Below are 8,554 nucleotides of genomic sequence, written 5' to 3'. Positions count from 1 at the left end.
TACCAGTCCAATGATTTTATAGGGCTCAAATGGCCTTGTCTGCATTCTTAGCGGGAGTGCAGCCAAATAGAAAAAAAAAAAGGAGTTTCAGGCGCGATTTGAACCCGGGACTTTCACGCCGCGATGGCAAGTACCGGCGCTCTAACATCTCGACTACAGTAGAAGGCCCGAGACGCCGGCGCCTGGCGGAGGTATATAAATATTCTGCCACCGCTTTCATCTTGAGTGTTTTTTTCTTTATTTTGGCTCATTTTTAACCTTCCTGGCCGTAACTTTACCTGGCGCTCCTGCAGTATAAAGGGGCGGTCAATTGGACTCCAGTTGAAAGTCCCTGCAGTCAGTTTCTGCGGGCGAAATTATGCTTTTGTGCTTGAAGCAATACGGATTTTTTCGCCATTAGGCAGGAACGCTAGGTACTTTCTTGTCCCCATGGAGCTTGTCACGTGACAGAAAAATCCCTCTTGGCCGCAGCCGCAGCCGCGGCCGCAAGATGAGCAAACCGGCCCAGGATTTTGGGTTCTGCAGCGCGAGCTTTCGTTCCACGTGCTCCAAGCTGGTGTGCGCTTGACCACTCGGCCACCGATACCCCATTAGGGTTTAGTTCCATACGCCATTTTTTGCACTAAAGAGCAATATTATTTAATACAGATTGCAAAAGGTGTTCGTCATCATCATCATGAACTTCCCGATAAATTACACAGTCATCTGCGTATAAATGCTAGAAGGAAAACACAACTTTGTAAATCATTATTGAATATTAGAAAAACAAGCGGGCCTAGAACCGAACCTTGGGGCACGCCCGATACCACATCAGTCAGGGATGAATTATTGCCATTTAGAGTTACATATTGTTAGTGGTTGGTAAGAAAACATTCCAGCCAGGTTAAAAAATTAGAATCTAGGTTTAATAAAGAAAGTTTAAGCATTAGTAACTTGTGATTAACCTTGTGGAATGCTTTAGAAAGCTCGAAAAAAGTACAGTCAGCCTGATGGTTTTTGTCCAGCATAGCATGCAAAGAATGGGTGAAATGAAGCAGCTGCGTTTCACAAGAAAATGAGCGAGGAAACCATGTTGAGCAGGGGAGAAAAATTAATTTGACTCTAGGTGATTAAAAAGATGAGAGTACGGTACGTGCTCCATTGTTTTACCGGAAATACTGGTTAGTGAAATGGGTCGATAATTTAATGGAGAATGCTTGTTACCGGACTTATGCAGTGGAACCACCTTCGCAGTTTTCCATTTTATTGGGAGTGTTCCACACTAAAGAGATTGCTGGAAAAGTTTTTTTGGCCAGAAAAAAAGGATGAGTACAGTTAAAGCTGTTGTTGTTGGTCCTCCCGGTGGTGTGGGAGGCACAGGTTCCGCTCCGATGGTCTGGAGCGTGGTGGCACGAACGTCGCTGAGTGACGGGTCGACTCACTGCTTGTAGAGAACTATGTGCATTTATTTACACTCTAGTTACAAGTCCCAACTTGGGAAACCATACTGCCTCGTCTAAAGTGTCGATTCCCAATTCCCCAATTTATCTCCATCAAATCCCAAGTCCCTATCCCCCAAAATCCTCTCCGCACTCTTTTGTAGGCCCGTAGGGGCCTCCTTTCCCCTCAGGAACCAACTAATCTCTTCATATTCCACCACTCACACGTGGTACACCGTTCTACAATTGTCGGCGAGATGTCATCCTGGCGCTCCAACCGCCAAGCCTAATTTCCTTGTAGAGTTGTTCTCTGCAATTTTCTCAGTCCGACTGGCGCCAACCGCTAAGTTATTGCGTCGGGCAAAAAGCGACACTTATCCATTAAGCGGCAAAACCCTCTATAGACAAGTACATTTGGCTAAAAGCCACAAGCAGCTGCAAGAACGGGCTGTCCCAGGGATCTGTCCGAGCAGACTCCCGAAACCCGAGATGTTTCTTAAAGACCGCGTGGGAACCACTTCCGCATCTCGGCCGCTCTGCCAACGCAAATGCTCCCTCCAAAACGCGGACACCCACAAAGAAAGCAAAAAAAAAAAAAAAAATGCCGACGCAATTTTAGAAATTTTTAACAAAAGAAAACAGCTTAATAAATAAGCATGATTTCTATATACTTAACTAGTACATTTTAGTTTTCTTAAAAATTGAGTTAATATTATTGCTTTCACATGAGGATGATACCTTCAAAGAATCAGTTAACTTTACAATTTTAGTAGGCTCTATCTATGGCAATGAAAAACATAGGGCTAAACTCACAACGTGGAACGTAATAAAATACATTAGCATCACCTACTGAAAAGCTATTAAAAAAAAAGACATCATTAAACACTGATGGACATTCTGCCGGAAGGATTAACGCCCCAGACTCATCGCTAAGAGAAATTAAGCCGTCGTCATTCATATTAACAGTCTTCCAGAACTTTTTAGGGTTATTTAACAATAGACTCGGTAAAGTGTTCTTAAAAATATTTTCTTTTACGTCAGACACAGCTTGGGAATATTCGGCCTCAGCCGCAAAGTATGCTTCCCACCGATCAATCGTGTTACGTAATTTAGCTAAACAAAAAAGTCGCAGTTTTTTTTTTTATTGGAAAGACTTTTTAGGTTGTTAGTATACCAAGGTGCTTTAGCATCAGATTGAATACACCTGGTCACATGCGCATCAATCCGTTTGTTCACTTTTAAGCAAAATAATCTCCAATTTTCCTGCACGCTTCGTTGATCAAATTGTGGCCAGATATATATCGAGATAGCTGCACAGTTCTTGGTTAATAAGATCAGAATTGGCTTTACTGTGGTCAAAAATAAGCTATATATAAATATATCTATAGTTTTGAAGGCAACATATGGTGCAGTGATCGGGAATCACGGTTCGTGCGAAAATGGGGAATACTCCGTTCTTCAGAGTAGCGTGGGCTGATCGATATATATTTTTGTTATTAAGCTCCGTTGTGCGCCAGCGCAACTCGATGAACTCCGCTGTTGCGAGATGCAATGTGAACAAAAGAAGATATTCGTGCAGACTTGTAATGGTAATAATTCTGATTTTTTAGAAAAATGTGTGAGTGTGACACAGATGGTGTACATTTGCAATAACACACACCATTCGTTTTTGAAGTAAGACAATTTTGTTGAAATATTAAGTTGTTGTACATAGTAAAAACACGCCGAAACTGGAAAAAAGAAAGGTCGGACAAACAGATTTTTCGGACCTGAGACCGGAGCACTGGGTTTGTTCTTCCTTTTTTGTAACGTTATCTACACTGGCCGAGGTTGAGCAGTTTCGCGTGGCTCGCATGATGAGGCGTGCTCCGTGCTGCGCAAGCGCGAGGAGCAGTGACGTCACACGGTGCACAGTTGGCGCGCCAAAGACGCCGCCGCCACCGCGTGCGCCTCGCCGGTCTGCGCATGCGCGGGGAGCAGTGACGTCACACGGCGCACAGCTTTCGCCCTATACTTCGTTTCAGCTTCGGTCCGAGCGTGGCCGATGTTATGAGCCGAAGGGCCAATCAAAGAACGCAAAAAGCGCAGCGTCATTGCGTGCTCTCTGCGCTTGATAGGACGAGCCGGCGGAGGAGCGCGCACAGAGAGACGGCGAATACCGGCTGGTCCTATCAACTGCAGAGAGCACGCCATGACGTTGTGCCTCTTTCGCTGTTTGATTGGCCCTTTGGCTCATAACATCGGCCGCGCTCGGACCGAAGCTGAAACGCAGTATAGAGCCACCACCGCCACCGCGTGCGCCTGGCCGGTCTGCACATCCCAGAGGAGTGACGTCATAGCCGCGGCAGACGCACTGGCGCCGCCGCGTGCCCAGCTGTCCGCCTCCGTTGCGCAGTAGCCAAGTCTGACGCTGCCCGGAGCCGCTTGATAGCGCCTATCGTTGTGTGTGTATTAGCTCACGCTACGTATATCATGGCATAGCCGAGCTAAGCCACCGCAATTTCTTTCTTTTTTTTACCATTCTCGGAGTGCTTTTACTATGTTCAGCTACACCAGCCCGTTTTCTCCATAACCTTTCGTTGTTGTACCCGACACAGCGTAAAACTAATTTATATCAGACTGGAAAAGTGTATAATTAATATTGGGTTTAAAGTGTACAGGTAACATTGAACGATATTGCGTAATTGCGCCTACGAATCTACATAGCTCTCTGATAAAATCCTTGCTATGATAAAGCACCGCACCAGTACAGAACAGCGGCAAAACAGTACACGTCTAACCAGAACGCGCCAAAGCAGCACATGCCGAAACAGCACGCAACAAAACAGGACAGCAACAAAACTGCGCGCACTGCATGCTGTTTTTTTTTTGTTTTTGCTGTAGGACACATTATTAGCAGTGCGCGCCTAAATGACGTACTTCCTTCTAACATGTTTAGCAGAACATCTGTTAGTCGTTACATCTGATAACCGTTACATTTTATTATCTACCTTTATATGACTTCATATGATTACCTGCGTCGTTTTATTTTATTACATACTTACAGTTGTTTTATGCGTGTTCAGTAAGATAAAATCTGCCCACCGCAAGCCAATGCAGCAAAATGTTTCGCTCAATTTTTAGTGACTGATCGATTGTTAATCCGTTAACTTTTTTATATAGATTCGAATTCGGTGCCCTATTTACCGTAAGGAACAATGAAGATCAGAATTAATCAGCTTAGTGCAACAGCTAAAGAACTAGATTATTTGACATGCACTTTTGTTTCACGTATAGCTTACATCCAGTAAACAAAGTGACAGCCCAAAAGAGTCAAAGAGGGCCTGTGTGTCATACTGGGATCGGACGTTCCATAGTCTCTACAAGATGCTCGGGTATTGCTCGGAGCCCGATAGGGTGCATATTTTTTGGCCGTCAAACAACTTCCGCTGAGTGAGGCTCTGCTCAATCTTCAACATGGACATTGCCGTTGCAACGATGGCGTATTCAGTCTTCTCTCGGGTTTCAATATCCTGACCCGTACCGGCGAATCGAGGCCTTGCAGATTGAGCAAAGCCTCACTCAGCAGATGATCGACGGCCAAAGATAATGCATCACATTGGCTTAGAAGCCATACGCGAGAACCTCGCAAAGACTATGTGGGACGTCCTATCCAAGTACGACACAAAGGCCGTTTTTGAAACTTTTTTTGATTGTTGCTTTTCTTACGCATGTGTAAAATATGAGCGCATGCCAAATAAACTACCTCTTTAGCAGTTCCACTAAACTCGTCAATTGTTATCTTCATTCTTTCTTTGGGTAAATAGGGTGCGGCATTTGTATCGATGTCAAATGTTCAATAATTAATCAGTCATTAAAGAGAAAATAGATAGCAAAAAAATGTGTTTCATTGGCTTGCGTTGGCAGGGTTTTATATTAATAATTATGCAAGCAGGGTTATAAGTATACGAAATGCTACACCACAGGTAATAATATATAATCACCCCACGGTAGATCGTAAAATGTTACGGTAATACACATGTTTTGCTGAGCAGGTTAGCAGCAAGTACTTAATTTTGGCGCATGCTGCTAATAATGTGTCCTGCAGGAAGAATACAAGAGCATGCAATTACCTACGTGCTGTTTTGTTGCTGTGCTTTTTTGTTGCTGTATTGTTTTGGCACGTTCCCTTAAGTCCCTCTGCTATTTTGGTGCCGCGCTGTTTTGTCGCTGTGCTGTTTTGACGCGTGCTCTTTCCACCGTGCTGTTTCGCCGCGTGCTCTTTTTACGTGTTCTCTTTTGTGATGGTGCACCGGTGATCCGACGACACGTGCTCAAAGGCGATTATTCCCAGGTTTTGTGATCCCTGAATATGTTATTGTGTGCAGTATCTCAAGTAACATATTTAGTAAAAGAGATACTTGCTTATAATGATCGAAATATGACTGGTTTGGTTTTGTCTGCGTTGATTTTAAGGCGAGCGCTCTTGTCGTTCAGTCTTTCTTCGTCCTTGTCAGTCGCGTTGTTTATATTATGAATACGTACCAACTATCCCAGCTATCCGTTCTATATTTTCCTCGGGCCAGACGGACTCAAATCAATAGCTCACGCGGTGCTCGTGTCCAGTCTATGAGCCATATTCAGATATCCTCACCGTGAGTGAATACTGTTGACTATACTCCGCGACAACTTTTCTTGGCAATGCAGTGGAAGGTACAGGCCCGCGTCCCCTCTCCCACCTTGGGTGTACGCAGGCTCTCCTCCTCCCCCATTTCCGGGGAGAGGAGGAGAGCCTGCGTACACTCGAAATGGGAGAGGGGACGCGGGACGTACCTTCCACTACATTGCCAAGAAAAGTTGTCGCGGAGTATAGACGTCATCACTTGGACTGTCACTACGCGTAATCATGTATTGCGAAGGAGTCGAAAAAAAGTCCGCTCCAATCCTGAAATTATTCCGCGACAAAGAAGCTTCTTTGCCATCAGCGTTGCGTACGAGTATACAAACACACGGTGTTTGAAAACAAAGCAAAAAAACAAAAAAAAGCAAAACGCGTTTACCTTTTTATTAAGTGTGGGCACTGCTTGTGCGAAGAAACCAGACTCGCACGAAATAAAGTGTCTGCGCATGCGCGGTGCCGATAGCAGCACCACCGCAGTAACGTGGCGTCAGAGAGTTAAGTTGTATACTTGGGTCCCATAGTGCCAGTTGTAAAATGTGTGTAAAAGTGTGTAAAATTTGAAAAATTCCGCCTGAATGGTAGGTTTCAGATTAGGGAGTTCCAACGCTTCGGGCTCCCCAAGCAACCTGGGAGGAATTATTTCACAAGCGCATATGTTCTGCGCATGCGCAGTGGACGCCTCAAGCTGCCCGGGGGACACAAATTGTAACCCCCCTCCCTCCTCTCGCCTTTTATCAAACTCTACTTGACCGTTTCCCGGCCCCTTTAATTATCCGCGATAATCCGATAGTACGCCGAACTTACACTCACGAAGTCAGCCAGGGGCGTCAGCAGTCAGCACGTCCCGTACTTCAGCGAGACATTCGGTTTCACAAAACCGTCAGAAACTGCTAAATACTCTGAGTGTGGGTGACTGCATGCATGTACCGCACTCTACCAGCGAAATGCCCGATCTTGAATTTACTGGAATGCAGGTGGAAAACAACACACGCGCAGCAGTGGACATGGAGGTTGCAAAACTCTCCCGCTGAACACCTGCGGCTCCGCTTTATTGGCGTTGTCTTTGTTCGACTCAATCAGGCAGGCGGTTAATTTTTTTTTCCCGATATATAAGGACTACTGAAGCCATTGTATCGAGATGCGATCGCGTGAGTACAGAGGCGAGGTATTCTAGTGGTGCTCTAAGGACAATAGTGTAAGGCAATCGACTGCACCTTAAATATTCGTTTGATGATGCTAAACCAAGGCTACACGGTATTGAAAGCTTGCGACAAGACAGTGGCGCAGTTGTGCGGCTCCTATTTACTTTGTATCCTTTATCACCCGGGCGAAATATGCTGAGTCACTGAGCTGTGAACGCTTGCGCAGCGTCCGATAAACAGCACAGCAGATCAGCCGCGCATGCTGAGAAGGCGGTCCACGCCCAGCATACAAAGATGGCAGCCCGCAGAATGAGATTTCTGCAAAGGCCTATGCTTGGTTTCCCTCTAAGTGCGTCGCAACCGACGCAACGGTCTGACGGAGCCAATCAAGCAGCCCCAAAAGTGCTTCGTCACGGCGCTTGCTTTCTGCGACAAACGCAATCACGCGCAGTGATTGGGCCGCCATCTCGCCCTTTTTCCGTGCGTCATTAATAAGCCGGTGATAGCAAACCGACGAAGACGAGCGCCATGACAATACATTTTTGGGGCTACTCGGTTAGCTATACACATCGAGTCGTACAGTCGGCAGCGGTCGTGCTTAAAGTGAAATGTAGTCTAGTGGACGCATTTTGCTGCGGAGGGAGTGTGGTAACCAATCGTATTAACACAAAATGTGTCTATAGATTTCATGGAAAAGTGTAACGCGAGTGTGCGACGAAAAAGCGTCACACAAATGCCACCAATCAGAAAGAATGCATAGCCCGAAGAAGGCAATGCATACGCATTGAAGGCATAGAGACGACACAAAAAATATTAAAGGAAGATTCAATGGTAGAGATCCTTAGGGAATGCATTCGAATGACCCTTGGAAAACGCCACACACGTCCCCTTTAGGGAAACACTAACGCTGAGGGTTTCACTTTTCTGTTTTGGCTCTATTTTGTTTTTTGGCTTTCTTTTTGCTTCCTCTATTCCTTCTGCCTCTTTTTGGCTTCGTTACGGGGTTAGTGTTAGCTCTTCACAAAGGGGGACGTGCGTGGCGTTCCCTAAGGGTTATGCTAACGCACTTCCTAAGGATCCACCAAAGTATCCTCTTTTAAATTTGTGTTGCCGCCTAGTTGGACCAGCGCTAGTGCTTGGTTAACACTTCATTTTGTAACACAAAGCACGGGCACCAGCGTTCCGCACACCTGCAAGATTGAGAGTCGCCCCAGGATCCACGCGCGTATTGGCTTCCGCTCCGTGACGTCGCCTCCTTCTCTCTTTTGTTCTCCACTACACTACACCCGCCTACGCGGAGCGCTTCTCTTTTCACTTTTTTTCCACAGTCGAAC

The sequence above is a fragment of the Ixodes scapularis genome, unplaced genomic scaffold (genome assembly GCF_016920785.2).
Source record: "Ixodes scapularis isolate PalLabHiFi unplaced genomic scaffold, ASM1692078v2 PGA_scaffold7__128_contigs__length_106722199, whole genome shotgun sequence".
NCBI lineage: Eukaryota > Metazoa > Arthropoda > Arachnida > Ixodida > Ixodidae > Ixodes > Ixodes scapularis.
The sequence above is the reverse complement of the archived record's forward strand: the minus strand, read 5'-3'. Positions refer to the sequence as shown.